The sequence below is a fragment of the Chiloscyllium punctatum genome, chromosome 14 (assembly GCF_047496795.1).
Source record: "Chiloscyllium punctatum isolate Juve2018m chromosome 14, sChiPun1.3, whole genome shotgun sequence".
Taxonomy (NCBI): domain Eukaryota; kingdom Metazoa; phylum Chordata; class Chondrichthyes; order Orectolobiformes; family Hemiscylliidae; genus Chiloscyllium; species Chiloscyllium punctatum.
The window spans coordinates 62,142,557-62,160,459 of record NC_092752.1 but is presented as its reverse complement, the minus strand read 5'-3'; the positions used below and the strand labels follow the sequence as shown (position 1 = coordinate 62,160,459).

Sequence of the window (17,903 nt, the reverse complement as noted above, 5' to 3'; positions counted from 1 at the left end):
CTCTGGGTGCTCTTAATTTCCTCCTACAAATCCAAAGACATGCAGGTTAGCTGGATTAGCTTTGGGTAATGGTAGGTTACAGAGTTAGGGTGGAATGCTGTTCGGATGGTTGGTATGGTCTCATGGGCCGAAAGGCCTGCTTCTACACTGTGGGGATTCTGTCACTGAGTATAGGGATTAGGTGGTCACGTTGTGGCTGAATAGGGCATTGGTGAGGCCAGTTTTAGAATACTGCATTCAATTGTGGTTTCCCTGATTTCAGAAAGATGTTACCAGAATAGGACTCAACCTCTTAATGACAAGTTCCTGGGAAGTGTTGACAGACAAACAGACCGTGCAGTGTGGGTTGATAGTTCCTTGAAAGTGTGGTTGACGGTAAACAGGTCAGTGAAGATGGTGTGCGGTATGCTAGCTGTTATTGGGTAGTGCATTGAGTATAGGAGTTGGGAGATCATGGTTCAGTTGTACAGTTTATTGGCTCAGCCACTTTTGGAATCCCCAGACAGCTTTCAATTCCAGTCTCCCTGTTACAGGAATGATGTTGGGAAACTTGCAAGAAAAGTTTTTCCAGGGTGTTGCCAGTATTGGAACATTTGAACCATAGGGAGAGGCTGAATAGGCTGAGGCTATTTCCCTGCAGCACTGGGCACTTTAGGTGGCTTTATCGAACTTTATAAAATTATGAGGAGCAATGATGGGGTGACTAGTCATGGTTTCTTTTTTCCCAGGGTAGGGGAGACCAAGCAAATTTGAATCTTTTTTCCAAGGTGGAAATGACAAATTCTAGAGGAGAGATGGCAAGTTTAAAGGATATGAAAACCGAAGCAACTGAAGATGCTGTAAACCAGGAAGAGAAACAGAAGTTTCTGGAAAAGCTCAGCAGGTCTAGCAGCATCTGTGAAAAGAAATTAGAGTTAACGTATCTGAGGAAGAGTGACCAGACCCGAAACTTTAACTGATTTTTCTTCACAAATGCTGCATAACCTGCTGAGCATTTCCAACAATATCTGTGCAAGTTTACGGGGAGTTGTTTGGAGTATATACCTGAGAGGAACTTTATAAAGTGCGAGTGAGACCACATCTGGAGTAATGACAGAAGTTTTGGACACTTTATTTAAGGAAATACATCATTTCATCAGAGGTATTTCACAGAAGATTGACTGGGATGATCCCTGGTTTTCAGGGATTATCTTTTAAGAAACGGCTGAAGACGTTGGGACTCTACTCACGGGATTTGGGAAGAATGAGAGGGGATCTCATTGTAACACGTAGGATTCTTAAGGAGTTTGACAGGGTAAATACTGAGAGGATGTTTCCCATCACGAGGGAGTCTGGAACCAGATTCTGGGATAGTCGCGGAATCACGGGTTCTGTTTTGGATTCGTTTTAGGCAACTCCGACACGGGTCAGGGGTTTCAGTAGCAATGGAGCTGGGGTGAGGTGGAGACAAGCAACATTTAAGAGATTGGAATTCCTGGTGTTTGGGATTGTGCAGATGTTTGATCAGAAGGTCACCTTGGGGTCAGATATGAGAGCAATATTTTCAAGTTCTGTCTCAGACAGTTCCCAGGGAGAGGGAGGGGCTCAGCAGTAAGGGAAAGTAATTTGTAATAGTAACTGAAGGCAATGGGTTTAACCATTGCAACGTTCCGTTGCAGGAAATTGCAGCCAATCCCGTAGTGGGAGTGTGATGAGCAGTTTGATAACTGAGTAATGGAGAGGGATGATGGGGAGGGAGAGCTGGGCATTGTCAGTGTACATGTGAAACCTAACACGGTGCTTTTGGAAGATGTCACCTCCTGGCAGTATGTAGGTGAGAAACAGGAGGGACCAAGGAGAGATCCTTAAGGGACACCAAATAGAAGGAATTCAGAAAGGAAAGGGAGGGTTGGGATGGAGCAAGTTTTTCCAATATTAGTTTGTAGCAGAATGGGAGAGAAGGACATAACCAGAAAAGACAGACAGGTAGAACAAGGAACAATATCTGTGAATTGGGGAGGGGGAGTGATGAAGAGGAGGAGCAGCCCAACTCCAAAAGCACGATCCCTACATCAGTGACATCACCCAACTCCACCCTAGTCTCAGCCCATTTACTGAAATACTCGTCCATCCCTGTGTTATCTCCAGACTTCATTATCCAAACACACTCCTGGCCAGCCTCCCACATTCAACTTCCATGTAATCTCTAGAGTATCTAAAACCCTACTGCCCAAGTGCTCACTTGTACCAAAACTTGTTGATCCATCAAAAGGCTCGTATTAACAAGCAACAATTTAAAATTCTCACCCTTGATGTAATTCCTGGCTGTGAACATCCCTGTCTCCCTGCACCACACAACCTGTGACACCTCAACATCTTATTTTCTTTCAGACTCCCAACGATGTGTTTATTCATTGCTTCACCTGTCTGGCTGTTTCTACTGTTGCCAAGGCAACACGGTCTGGAATTCCCACCCTTACCCCCTCAGACCTACTTTCCTCCTTTAAGGTATTCCTGAAAACCTGCTTATTTAGCAATTCTTTTGATCACCTGACCTAATATCCCCATCTGTGGCCTTATGTCAGAAGTTCTCAATAGTATTTCTGTGGAATTATAAACATGATAAAAAAAACAAACTGTTGTTGATTTGCACACACAATGTCAACTCTTCAATGTTACTGAGTGAATAATCTGTAACAGCTCTTACCCAAACACATTGTGGGAGCACCTTCACCACAGGAATTGCAGCTGTACAAGGAAGTCAAACATCACCTTCTCCACAGGCAATGGGGCTTTGGCATTGATCACTGGTATCTGTGGAGAGAGAAACACACAGTTGATATTTCAGGGAGCGCAAAATGCATTATAGGGAGGGAAAATGGTGCAGAATTTGGGATTTTCAAATTTGTGTTTTACAAAGTGCACTAAGTTCTGTAAAACCTCTCATCCCATACCGTGAAAATTTCCTCCTCTTCCTGGTCAATATGTCTTTCCTTTCCCCTGTCCTTCACCTTCACACATTTCCAATGCCTTGGCCACAACAACACTGTGCTGTCAGTGAAGTTTATCACGTGGTTGAGTATTGTCCCGCCCCTCATTCACTCCGATTGGTTGAAGGACCAACTAGCACCTCTCGCCCCCTTTCCCCCACTCTTATTGGTCCTGCGCTGACGTCAATAATCCGAGGCCCATTGTGGGCTGGAGCATGCTCAGTGCTTCCTGCTTTTGCTGTTCATCAGGTCTCAGAGAGAGAGAGAGAGGGCTCATCCCTGTTTCTCCTGATGTCAGACAATAACAACAACTACCTGCATTGTATGGAGCCTTTCACATTGACAAACATCCTAAAATGCTTCATAAATGATGGAAACCTTGATTAAAGAGAACGATTTTTAGATACATCTTTAAGGCAGACAGAGGGAATTAGGGAGGATATTCCAAAGGTTTGTGTCCTCGGTAGCTCCAATCGTGGAGTGATATAGGTGGGGAACAGCTTATACTGGAGACAGTTAGTGGCTAACCATAGGTTAACAACCTCATGTCGTAGCCCCCTACCCCACACACCAGGCCTCGTTCTCACAGCCTGCCATTACACACTACTTACGGTTAGACACTAACAGTCTCCATTAACAGCTAATCACCTTCCCCCAGCCAGAACGTTATCACTGCTTTACCCAACCGTTCTTCTCACTCTATCCCCACCTATCCTTTACTCCTTTTATCCTCCCCACCACCCCCCCCCCCCCCCCCACACTAACTTCTGCGCATAAACTGACTTTTTTTCTCAGTAACATCTGTTCTGTGGAAGGGACACCGGATCTTAAACTTTAACTCTGATTTATCATCACAGATGCTGCCAGACCTGCTGAGCTTTTCCAGAACCTCCTGGTTGTTGTTTCTGATTTACATCTCCCGCAGTTCTTTTGGTTTTAATTTACCGGGAGTTTGTAATTCAGGTCCCACAGCCTCTGTCCCAGTCTCTGCTGTCTCTCCCAACCCCAAACAGTGACACTGCACCTGCACAGCTCATGGACAGGTGTTGTCTTGCGGGCCACACCCCTCATTCAATCCCATTGGCTGCAGGACCACACAGACTCTCCTCCCATTGGTCTGGAGCTGCCGTCAATCAGCCGGGCCCCATTGTGATGAGAGTGGAGGGCTAATCCCTCTCTCTGCCCTGGGATGAGCTTCATCATTCACAGTGAATGGGGCAGTATCACAGAGCACAGGGCCTGGGGGCTATTCAGCCCATCGGGGCTGTACTCACTCCCTCTGGAGATGCTGCAAATCTGTCCCAAGTCCCCTCCCACGTGCCCATAGCCCCCCAAATCTTTCCTTAAAAAGTAAAATTCCAAGTCTGTTTCAGAATACCTGCTGAATCTGTGTCGTTCAGACTGTTCCAGATGCTCAGAACATACTGAGTAAAATAGTGTTCACATTTTCACCTTGTATTATTTACCAATTACTTGAAAGTAGTTACTAAAAATTGTGACAGTGTTAACAATTCCTCTCTCTCTCTGCAAATTCAAGACCTTGGAACCAAATCTGCATCAGATCGAAATCACTGCTTCACCTTCTCAGCTCCAAGGATAATTATCTGTGCTTCAGCTAGCTCTCCACAAAATAGAGGAATGCATCTTAATTTATTAAGATCAAAGAAACAATTCGGTCCAATTCGTGCGTGCCAACGAGGAATCCTAAACTAATGGATTCCCATTTACCATCTATTGGCCTGTATCCATCAAAACCCTTTCTATTCATGTACCCAATTGGATGCCTTTTAAATGTTGTGATTTTATCAGCCTCCACTACTTCATCTGGTAGTTCCTCCCATACACACACCACACTCAGCTTGAAAACGTTGCCACTTAGATCCCTTTTAAATCTTTGCCCTCTCAAGTTAAAACCCATGTGCTCTAGTTTTGCACCCACCTAACCTGAGGAAAAGGGACGCCAGCTGCTCACCTTACCCACGCCCCTCGTGAATTTATAAATCTCCATGGAGTCACCTCTCAGTCTTTGACTCACCAGAGAAAATAGCCCCAGCCCATTCAGCCTCTCCCTGTAGACCAAATCCTCCAATCCTGGCAACGTTTTTGTAAATCTTGTCCAAACCTTTTCAAGTTTCACAACATCCTTCCCAGAATAGGGAAATTCAACCTGAAAACAGAATTCCACAAGTGGCTTAATCAATGTCCTGTCCAGCCACAATATGACATCCCAGCTTCTGTATTCAATTCATTGACCAATAACGGAGAGCGTTAATGGAGTCCCATTTGCCAGCGGTTCACCCTTATCCGTCTAAAACCTTCCTCTTCATGTACCCAATCAGGATGCCTTTTAAATGCTGCAATTGTACTAGCCTCCACCCCTTCCTCTGCAGTTCATTCCATACTTGCAATGTCCTCAACATGAATAAGACGCCCCTTAGATCCCTTTTAAACCTTTTCCCTCTCACCTTAAGCCTGTACCCTCTAGTTCTGGACCCACCGAACTTGGGAAAAAGTCCCTGACTGCTCACCGTATCCATGCCCTTCATGATTTTATAAGATCACCTCTCAGCCTCCAACTCTCTAGGGAAAATAGTCCCAGCCTATTCAGCCTTTCCCAATAGCTCAAACCGTCCAGCCCTGGTAAAATCCTTGCAAATGTTTTCTGAACCCTTTCAAGTTTCTCAACGTTATTCCGAGAACAGGGAGATTGGAACTGAAAACAGAATTCCAGAAGGGCCTTAATCAGTGCCCTGTCCAGCCACAATATGACATCACAACAGCTGCATTCAATGCATTGACCAATAACAGGGAGCGTACCAAATGTGCATTCACTCCCCTGCCTACCTGTGACTCGACTTTCAAGGAACTATGAACCTGCACTCCAAGGTCTCTTTGTTCAGCAATGTTCCCCAGGACTTTACCATTAAGTGTATTAAGTCCTGCCCTGATTTGCCTTTCCAAAATACAACAGCTCACATTTATCTAAATTGAACTCCATCTGCCATTCCTTGCTCCAATGGCCCATCTGATCAAGATCCTGCTGTATTCTGAACTAACCTTCTTCACTGTCCACTACACCTCCAATTTTGGTGTCTTCTGTAAACCTACTGACCATACCTCATATATTCACATCCAAGTCATTTATTTAAGGGCCCAATATCCATCCTTGCAGCACACTGCTGCTCACAGGCCTCCAGTCCGCAAAGTAACCATCCATCATCATCCTCTGTCTCCTACCTTCAATGCAGTTTTGTAATGGCTTGCTTTCCCTGCATTCCATGTTATCTAACCCTGTTAACCAGTCTGCTTTGTGGAACCTTGTTGAATGTCCATATAAACAACGTTCACCGCCTGGCTTAATCAATTTTCTTTGTCACTTCAAAACACTCACTTAAGTTAGTGAGACACAATTGTGCATGTACAAAGACACATGGACTCTCCCTGTTATTCCCTACCTTGCCAAATAGATGGATATCCTGTCCCTCAGAATCCCTTCCAACAACGTGCCTGCCACTGACTTCAGCCTCACTGTTCTCTTGTTCCATGGCCTCTCCTTACCACTTTTTAAAAAATAATGGCACCTCACCTGTCGCTATCAACGATACTAATACGTCAGGAGAGGCCCAACAATCGGTTCCCTAGATTTCCAGAAAGTTCCAGGATACACCTGATCAGGTTCCAGGGCTTTATCCACCTTGATGCGATTTAAGACATCCAGTACCACCTCCTCTGTAACATGGACACTTTTCAAGTTACCAGTGTTTATTTCTCCAATCTCTCGAGCTTCCATATATTTCTCCAGTAAAAATGACGTGAAATATTGGCATATCGTTCGCACCCCCTGTGGTTCCATAGACAGCCTTGTTGACCTTTAAGGGGTCCTATTCTCTGGTCCAGTTAATCTTTTGTCTGTGATATATTTGTTTAATCTCTTTGGATTCTATTTCAGGAAAACCCAGAAAGGCCGACTTCAAGGACTGTAATTTTCCTCTGACTTGATCAACAATGCCCTCCAACACATACCCTCCACTTCCCGCACCTCCGCCTTTACCCCACCCCTCCAGCCACAATAAAGAATACAACCCTGCGGTCTTCACCTTCCACCCCACTAATCTCCAGATACAGCGCATTAACCTCTGATATTTCTGCTACCTAAAGTCAGACCCTACCACCAGAGACATATTTCCCTTCCCATCTCTATCCGCGTTCCGCAGAGACCATTCCCTCTGCATCCCCCATGTTCGGTCCACACCCTCCCACCAACCCATGCTCCACACCCTTGACCCTCCCTTGCCGCCATGGGAAATGTAAAACGTGCGGCCACACCTCCATCTGACCTCTGTCCAAGACCACAAATGGATCTTTTCACATCAGGCAGAGATTTGCCTGCACATCCCAAAACCTCATATACTGCATCTGGACACTATGGGAAATTTAACATGGTTCATCCAACTAACCTACACATCTTTGGACTGTGGGAGGAAACTGGAACACCCGAAGGAAACCCTTACAGACACTGGGGAGAATGTGCCAACTTGAACACAGGCAGTCACCTGAGGCTGGAATCAAACCCAGGTCCCTGGTGCTGAGGAAGCAGCGCTAACCACTGAGCCACAATACTGTGGGATCTTTGGTGCTGATGTGCTGCCCCACTGATACCTCAGTCACTCACCCTGCCTCATGTCCTAAGAGGCAGCGATGACGGAGTGAAATTATCACTAGATAGTTAATCCAGAGACCCAGATAATGATCTGGGGACCCTGGTTTGAATCCCATCACAGCAGATGGCGGAACATGAATTCAATAAATATCTGGAAAAAATAATCTCGTGACAACAAGGAATCCACTGTCAATTGTTGGAAAAACCAATGTGATTCACTCATGACCTTTAGGGAAGGAAAATGCCATCCTTACCTGATCTGGTCTGCATGGGACTCCAGACCTATAGCAACGTGGTTGACTCTTAACTGCCCTCTGGGTAAACGCAGCAATAAATGCTGGTCGTGCCAGTGACAGCCTCATCCTGTGAATGAATAAAGAAAACAGGTCAGGTTTTGTTCCTTCTCTAGTAGGTACATCCTACAAACCGAATCTGAAATGTTCTCATACACACTGAACAAATACCTTTCCATCCAAGCCCTTAATACTACAGCACTCCGAGGCCATGTTGGTAAAATTAAAACCACTTATCATTGCATCCATATTATTCGTACAGATAACTGAGGTCTCCTGGTAAAATTGTGTCTCAATTCCCCGCTGACTATTGGCAGAGAATCTATAATACAATCCCAGTCAGATGGTCATCCCTTTCTTATTGCTCAGTACGAACCAAATAACTTGCATGGATGTACTCCCAGGAATATCCTCCCGAAGCCCAGCTGTAACGTTATCCCTAATCAAAAACACCTCTCTCCCTGCTCTGTAGCCCCCTTTCTATCCTTGCTATAGCATCTATATCCTGGAACATTAAGCTGCTAGTCCTATCCATCCCTGAGTGATGCCTCTGTAATTGCTATAATATCCCAGTGCCATGTTCCAAACCATACCCTGAGCCCATCTGCCTGACCTGCCAGGTCTCTTGCACTGAAATAAATGCAATTCAACTGGTTCGTCCCACCTCATTCTGTGGCTTGCTCTTGCCTGCCTTGACAGTCTGACTGGTGAACAGTACCAGTCTCAGACTCACCTCTTTTCTCACTATCTCTTTAGGATTACCCTGACTCCCCCACTGGTTTAATGCCTCCTGAGTGGCACCAGCAAATTTCGCTGCTTTTCAGGACCCCTAGCTTTCCCCTTCCTATGCGATTAGTATCAATGTACAATGACCTCCCACTACTTATTTTCCCTTTTGAGAATATTCTGCTCCCTCTGTGAGACATCCTTATACAAAAATTACACATTCGAGTAATAAACCTTACACTCATCAGGTCATCATAAAAGGATTACATGACATATTGAAGGTTTGGGGAGACCTTTTGAGAGAATGCGATGATTCAAAGGAGAATTTTTAAGCAGCAAATGGGATTGATCTGGAACACAATACTCACACACACAATGCAAATATCCAGATCCTGATATACTGAGTAATTCAATCAGAGTTTAGCAGAATATTTACTGAGATTACTAATACGAGTTTATAAACTCTGTCACCATCAGTTCAAGTTAGAAACTCACACCATCCCCTCCTCGTGGCCCAGGATTACTGTACATATTACCCTTGAGGACATCAGCAGTCAACTTCGAGGGAAATCTGTGGGTTTCTAGGAGATTCCAACTTGAGATCTCATGTGACTGAACACAGCAGTTCTTTGACACATTGGAGAAAATGATCCAAGCACCAGTGAGATATGGGGAACAAGAATGACTTTCTTTTCTTTCATTCCGTGCTGCCGCTCTGCCTCATCAATAAGACATGGGTGTGAAAGGCTAATGCCTAACGATGGGCAAGTTGTCTCCATCCTGACCAATGGGTGGGAAGATCCTCCCAATCACTCCAAAGCATATCGCGAAAAAGATAGCAACTCTGCCTGCTTCCCACTGCCCAGTGCTCCCAGTAAATGTTTGGAAGAATGGGAAGGCAGGGAATATCTCCTAGAAAAGGCATAACTGTAAAGGTCTAAGAGGATTATGAAACAAGAGAGATGCACAGGAGAAGGGGGTAACAAGTTGCTAGATGGGGTGTAACTTGGGAAAATGGGAAGTTGCTCATTTTGGAGGAGATAATAAAAGAACAAAGTACTATTTAAATGGTGGAAACTGTAGAAAGCTGCACAACAAAGGGACCAGTGGTAATTGTTCAGGAAACACAGAAAGCTACCACACAGTTACAACAGGGAATCAGGAAGGGGAATCGAATGTTTTGTTTCAAACGTTTTCAGGATTAGAGTTTGGAGTACCTGAGAGTAACGTGTGGAAGTGCTGGTGAGACCACCATATCTGCAGGAATGAGAGCAGTTTTGGTCCCTTTAGATAAGGAAATGTGTCACTTTATTGGAGGCATTTCAGGGAAGATTCAATGAGATGATCCCTGATTTGGAGGGATTATCGTTTTAATAAAGGCTGAAAAGGTTGGGACTCTACTCACTGGATTTTGGAGAAAGAGAGGTGATCGCATGGAGACAGATGGGATTCTTAAGGGGTTTGACAGGATAAATACTGACAGGATGTGTCTGAGGGTAAATACTGAGTGGGGAGTCTGAAACTAGATTCTGAGTCACAGAATCAAGGGTTCTGTTTTGGATTCAAGTTTAAGGTGACACAGACGTGGGTAAGGAGTTCCAGTAGCAATGGAGCTGGGGTGAGGTGGAGAAAAGCAACGTTTAAGAGATTGGAATTCCTGGTGTTGTGATTGTGTGGATGTCTGATCAGAAGGTCACCTTGGGGTCAGATATAACAGCAATATTGTGAAGAGTGTCGTGCTGCCTCAGAGAGTTCCCAGTGGGAGGGAGGGGCTCAGCAGAAAGGTAAAGGTAAGGCAATGGGTTTAACCATGACAATGTTTCATTGGAGGAAATTGCAGCTAATTGAGTAGTGGGAATGTGACAAACAGTTTGATAACTGAGAAACAGTGGAGTAATGGAGAGGGATGATGGGGAGGGAGAGCTGGGCATCGTCAGTGTACATGTAAACCTAACACTGTTTTTGGATGATATCACCTCCTGGCACTATGTACGTGAGATACAGGAGAGACCAAGGATAGATCGTTGAGGGACACCAAATGCAAGGAATTCAGAAAGGAAAGGGAGAGTGGAGATGGAGCAGGATTTTCCAACAATGCTAAGGTCAAATATTAGTTTTTCACAGAATGGGAGCGAAGGACATAACCAGAAAAGACCAACAGACAGAACAAGGAACAATATCTATGAATTGGCGAGGGGGAGTGATGAGGCGGCAGCGGAGGAAAGAGAGTTGGAAAGTGAGTTTAGCGAGATTAGGGTAAAGGGTCAAGGTGAGCTCTGATAAGGCTTGACAAGAGACTGGAGAAAGGTGTAGGTTTAGGACAAAAACCAGGAACACCACGTGAGGCAGTTTGACTCAGTGGGCTAGTGGGAGGGAGAGAAGCAGCAGATCGGATTATCTCAGTCTTAGTGACAGAGAAACTCCATGTGCTCCTCACTCGTTGCTGGAGGGGAGGATGGAGGAGACAGGACGATGGACAGTGTTTTACAAAGAAATTTAAAGTGAGTGAACAAACCTGAATGTATTTAGCTTTTATCCAGAATATTAAAACAAACAGCTGAAGTCCTGGTTCGAATCCCACTTGGCAGATGGTGGAATCTGAATTCAAGGAAAAAAACAACATATTAGGAATCTCCTGATCTCCATGTAACCATTGTCAATGGTGAAACAAATCCTGCCAACCTGACAGCGGCCCAGCCAGCTACTCACTGTATTAATCACTGCAAAGTCTCAACACAGGAATGAAACTGGATGGACCAGTTGGCAACTAACAAGGCACCAGAAAATACAACCACAGAATCAGCCCTCTCGATGGTGCAACGTCCTCCTCACTAACATATGGATTTTGGTGTCAAAATGTGGAGAGCTGTCTCACAGACGAGTCAAGGAACAGCCTGACATAGTCATACTCACGGAGTCATCCCTTACAAACAATGACCAGATACCACCATCACCACAATCTCAATATCTAGGGATGGTGATGGAAAAGCACAACAGGTCAGGCAGCATCCGAGAAGCAGGAGAATCGACGTTTCGAGCCTAAGCCCTTCAGCCTGATCTGCTGTGCTTTTCCAGCACCAGACTCTTGATTGCAGATGCTGGAGATCACAGTCTTCACTTTCTCCTGAAATCTCTGGATATGCCCTGTCCCACCGGCAGGATAGACCAGGCAGAGGTGGTGGCACAGTGGTGTACAGACAGGGAGGATTTGCCCTCGGAGCACTCAACATTGGCTCCAGAGACCAGGAAGTCTCATGGCTCCTGCTGATTACCACGTCCCGCCCTCTCTTGGCTGATGAATCACTTCTCCTTCATGCTGAACAACATTTGGAGGAAGCACCGAAGCAATAAAATGGTGTCAAATGTACTCTGGGTACAGGATTTCAATGTCCACAATCGAGACTAGCTCTGCAACAGAATTACAGACTGAGCTGGCCAGGTCCTAAAGGACATAGCTGCCCAACTGAGTCTGCAGCGGGTGGGGAGGGAACCAACAAGAGGGAAAAACATACTTGATCTCATTGTTATGAATTGACTAGCTGCAGATACATCTGTCTATGACAGTATCAGTACGAGCGAACATCACACATTCCTTTTGGAGACAAAGTCTTGCCTTAAAGTTGAGAAAAACCTCCATTGTGTTGAGTGACACTATAACCGTTCTAATTGGGACAGACTTTGTCTCACACTGGGTATCTATGAGGCACTGTGGGACATCTACAGCAGCAGAACTGTACTCCAGCACAATCTGGAATCTCATGGGTTTGTAAATCCTGCTCTCACCCATCACAATGGACAGCAAAGGAGGGCATGCCATAAGAGCAGCACCAGGCAGACTTAAAAATGAAGTGCCAACCTGGTGAAGCTATAAAACAGAACTACCTGCATATCAAACAGCATCAGCAACAAGCAACAGAGCTCAGTGATCCTACATCCAGTGGAACAGATCGGAGCTCTGCAGTTCTGCCGCACCCAGTTGTGAACGGTGATGGACAATTAAACAACTTACTGGAGGAAGCATCACAGATATCCCCACTTTTACTGATGGAGGAGCCTCACACACCCGTTCACCAGATAAGACAACAGCATTTGCAGCAATCTTCAGCCAGAAGTGCAAAGTGGGATGATCCATCTCAACCTTCTCCAGTGGTTCCTAACATCACTGATGTGAGTTTTAAGCCAGTTCGATTCAGTTTGAATGACATCAAGAAATGGTTAAGTAGTGCAAAGGCTATGGGCCCTGCCAATATTCTGGCAATAATACTGTTGTCTGTGCTCCAGAACTTGCCACCCACCAAGCCGAGTACCGCTCCAGCACTGGCATCGACAGACAATGTGGAACATTGCCCAGGGATGTTCCACACAAAAACACAGGGCAATCCAACCCAGCCAATTTCCCTCTATCAGTCCACACTCGATCAGCAGTAAAGTGATGGAAGATGTCATCAACAGGGCTACCAAACAGCAGCTGCTCAGCAACAGCCAGCTCAGTAACACTCATTTTAGGCACCACCAGGACCACTCAGCTCCCGATTATGTTACCGCCCTGATTCACAATCTGGCAACCAGATGAATCCCAGAGGTGAGGAGAGTGTGATAACTCAGTCCCACTCTAAGACCACTATTTCTAGCTGATTCCACCCTTATCTCAGCTCGTTTACTTTCATCCACCTTGTGTTATCTCCAGACTTCATTTTCCAAACACACTCAGGGCCAGCTTCCCCATTCAACCTCCCTGTAATCTCAAGAAAGTCTAAATCACTGCTTGTTGATTCATCAAAAGGCTCCTAATTATAATCAACAGCATACAGCCATAGAAATGTACAGCAAGGAAACAGACCCTTCGGTCCAACCCGTCCATGCCAACCAGATACCCCAACCCAAACAAGTCTCACCTGCCAGCACCTGGCCAATATCCCTCAATTTAAAATTCTCACACTTGATTTAATTCCTGGCTGTGATAATCCCGAGCTCCCTGCACCACACACGCTTTGAGACCTCGACAACCCATTTTCTTCGAGACTCCCAACCATTTGTTAATTCATTATTTCACCTGTGTGGCTGTTTCTACAGTTGCTGAAGCAGCATGGTCTGAAATTCGCAGCCAAAACCTCACAGGTCTGCCTTCAAGACATCCCTCAAAACCTGCTTTTTGACAATGCTTTTAGTCACCTGACCTAATATCTCCATCTATGGCCTTATGTCTAAAGTTCTCAATAGTACTTTTGTGAAATTATAAGCATGATAATAAAATTACAAACTGTTGTTGATTTGAACATTATTTTCAAATCATCACTGTTGCTGAATGAATAATCCATAATGCCACTTACCCAACCACATTGTAGGAGCACCTTCACCACACAAACTGCAGCTGGACAAGAAAGTCAAACATCACCCTCTCCACAAGCAATAGGGCTTTGGCATTAATCACTGGTTTCTGTGGAAGGAGAAACACAGTTGATGTTTCAGGGAGTGCAAAATGGATTTCAGGGAATGAAAATGGTGCAGAATTTGATAGCCAGAAATGGAAGAAAAATACACTTGCTTGTTGGAAAAAAAGAATTCTTGACTCAAAAATATTCAAGAAAAAAATAATCTGATAATAGAGCAGTACATGGTCAGGGGCTGGGCCGCAGTGAAAAACTCATTTGCAAAGGGTCTATAAAAGTAATAATACAGTAGTAAACAGACCAAAAATACACCCATGGTTCGAGACTGAGGAAGCTAGATACTAACAAAGTGGTCATGAGGGAGCCCAGAGGTGAATCAGAGAAGTATTGTACCTTGCCCCCTACAAAGATGGCGGCGGTGCACATGCCCAGTGAATCTTTGCCTCGAATAAAGATGGCGGCGCTCACTCAGGCTTCCAGCCGCGCTGAGGCAATTCCTCATTTACTGCAAACACGGGACTGGGGCGTTCAAATTTGTGTTTGCCGACGTGCACAATTTGTTTGTAAAACCTCTCCGCTCGTAGCAACAGTTTTTCTCCTGTTACCCTGTTTATTTCTTTCCTTACCGTATCCTTTCTCTCCATAACTTCCCGAGCATTCATTACATCGACACTGCGCCGCGCGCGAGGGTGATCACATGGTTTAGCTTAGCTCCGCCCTTCATTCACTTTGGTTGATTGGAGGACCAACATCCCGCTAGGTCCTCCAGATCCGCCCACCGTCCTTTCATTGGTCCGGTGCTGACATCAATCACCCGCGGGTCACTTTGTTGGCGAGAGCATGCGCAGTGCGTCCTGCTTTAGCAGATACGTTGGGTAATGTGCGGAGGGTGAGAATTCCCTTTGTGTGAGCTCTGCAGTAGATTTCCTTTATTCATGGAGGGAATTGCCTTCCTACTCCTGACTGTATAGCTGTGATTGACGAATCAATGCCATCTGAATCAGTACATAAACACCCCATTTTCACAACATCTGAGATCTTTAGCACATTGTATCACATTCTTCTTTAGAAACAAAAAAAACATGAAATGGAGCCTCAAGGAATCGGAGCAGGAGTAGGGCATTCATCACCTTCAGCTTGTTCCCCCCATTCTATCAGATCATGGCTGGGCCAACCCAGACCTCAACACCTCTTTTATGCTTGATCCGCATAGCCCTCAACTGCTCAATATTTCAAAAATCTATCTGCCCTCTTTTAAAATAATTTGAGACAGAATCACAGATTCCCTACGATGTGGAAACAGGCCCTTCAGCCCAACAAGCCAGAACAACCCTCCGAAGAGTGACCCAACCATTCCCCTCCCACATTTAACTTTCACAATTGTTTGCGCGAGAAAATTCTAGCCATTCACAGAGAAAAAATTCTTTACTTTTTCTAAAATGAACGTTCCCTTATGTAATGTCCCCTGGTTTGAGACTTCACTGGTGCTCGAAGATCTAGTCATCATCTACTCTGTCAAGCTCCTCAGAATCTTGTTTCCATAAGATCACCCCTGCTTATCTATTCTTGATAGGTCAACCCTTTGGTCCTCAAAGCAGCTAAGTGAATCTTTTTTGAATAGTGTCCGATGTTAGTTTATCCTTTATTAAATATGGGAGCTAACAGTACTCCAAGTGAGGACTCAGCAACAGCCAGTGTGGTTAACCAATCCTCAGTCCATACTAATACATTACCCCAATACCATGAGCTCCTAAATTGTGCAATTAACTTTTATGTAACACCTTATCATTTACATTTTTAAAATCCAAATACAGAGCATCATTGGATTGCCCTTTATCAGCCCTGCTTGTTATCTCCTCAATGAACTGTTGTAAACTTGTCAAATATAGTTTAGCTTTCACAAAACCCAGTCTACCATGTTTAATGATAAGCTTTTCTAAATGTCCTGCAATTTCTTTCTTTCTTTAATATTCGACTCTGTAGATTCTTTCAGTAGATTTGCTAAGTATAATTCCCCTCTCTTAAATCCATGCGGACTCTGTCCAATCCTGTCACTGTTCAGTCAGAAACTTACTCCAATATAGTTAGGAAATGTATCTGCATTTATTTTTAAAAATTAGTTCCTTATAAATGCTGGACCCATGCAATATCAATAAATTAGTGACTCTGAATTTGGGTTATAATTTTTTTTTGTTAATTCCTTTTTATACTGTGTTATGCAGACAGCACCAGGTGATCACTCTTAATTGTGAGTAACTTTGAAAATAATATATTTTAAAAATGACATGCCACAATGCTGCCTCATTATTGTGCAAGGAGTATTTTGCATTCAATAGTTTGCAGATACAATTGAACAGATTTTTGCTGCAATTTGTCCAGACTGCAGGTTACACCAAAGTGGCAACTCTGCTCTCAAATTCTTACTTGACACTGCCCAAGGCGATACTGATGGGACTTCACTTTGCCATTCTTGTTCACCAGCTTTATTTCCAGGTTTAATTATATAATCATTCTAGAGCTTGTAATTTTAGACAACTTCTCTTTTAAGTACATATGTAAATATCATACTGAAATGTTGCACTGAATGGTACCAAATCTGAAATTAGTCTCTAATCTTATAGTAACATGCTCTGACCCTTCTACATATGTATTGGCATACGTCTATGCCAGTTATTTTTCTGAAGCCTGTGATTCCTGATGAACGGCTTATGCCCGAACCACTAACTCTCCTGCTTCTCGGATGCTGCCTGACTTGCTGTGCTTTTCCAACATGACACTTTTCGACTCTGATATCCACTTCTTTGGTCATCACTTTCTCCTTTGATCAACAAAAAATATTCTTGGTTTAATCTTCTCAAAGTGCAATAGGAACCAATACATGAAATTCAGATATCTCACATTTACCTTAACTATGTGAAGACTAAGACATTACTAAATTATTGTCAGTAATTGAAACCGTGCTGACAAACTTGTGCAGTATCAGTGCCTCACCTTTACAGTGTTCCCAGATATCACGCAGCTGCAGTATTTTGTTTTGCACTTAGCTATATGTTGTTCTCACTTGTGTCTTTGTGAAAGATTACAAAATTAACTTGGATGAAGGAACTTATGATTTCTTTAACCAACGTTGGGAGAAAAAAAATGTCAGTATTTCAAGTGCTGATTAAGTAAAATAAACTGATAATCAGTAGAAAGGGTTTACGATGGATATGGAACAAATGCTGGCAAATGGGACTAGATTAATTTTGGAGATCTGGTCAGCATGGGCAAGTTTGACTGAAGGGTCTGATTTTGTGTTGTACAACTGTGACTTCATTCTCTCAATTATTCAAGAAGTTGAATACTTCGAGGAGGAAAAGGAGAATTTATGCAGAGAATGCACTTGAAATGATGATTGAGGTATATCAAACTCACATTATTTCATGACCTTTTCCTCTGGGTTCTTCAATGAACAAACTTGTTTTATTATCTGAATAACTATGTATCATGTGATTTGTTTCACACAAAATATTTCGTTAGGATCTGGTGAACTATTAAGAAGTGTTCATGTTTAAAATTTAGGCAGCGTGATTGTTAAGCAAGGAAAAGGTTGGCGTTTTACTCCCACTGAATCATTGCTCTATAAAGGGTAACAAGCTTTTTATCTTTTCTGGGCAATTGAATATATGGAAGTCAATTCTGAAGGAAAAAATCCTTGTCGGTAATGTTCCCACATATGTGGAGTAATTGCTTCAGGTCACTCTTCAGGTTATAGAGGCTCGGAAAGAAATGAGTTGGCCAAAGTAAGCAACATCATTTGGATGGACTATGCTCATTGGGGAAACTTGCAGGATCTGTAGAAGGAACACATGTTTCAGAGTGTATG

The 17,903-nt window shown here is 43.9% G+C and overlaps 1 long non-coding RNA gene across 3 annotated transcripts in view; it reads right to left on the bottom strand.

Annotated features, from left to right (window-relative positions):
• Window positions 1-14,722, bottom strand: part of LOC140485492 (uncharacterized) — a 50,479-nt gene extending 35,757 nt beyond the window's left edge. For all 3 annotated transcript variants that reach the window (XR_011962353.1, XR_011962352.1, XR_011962351.1), the window contains exons 1-4: window positions 14,665-14,722; window positions 11,164-11,246; window positions 7,884-7,992; window positions 2,687-2,793 (exon numbers count right to left, since the gene is read on the bottom strand). This is a non-coding gene — a long non-coding RNA (uncharacterized lncRNA). The remainder of the gene's footprint in view (window positions 1-2,686; window positions 2,794-7,883; window positions 7,993-11,163; window positions 11,247-14,664) is intronic.
• Window positions 14,723-17,903: the final 3,181 nt, after the last annotated feature.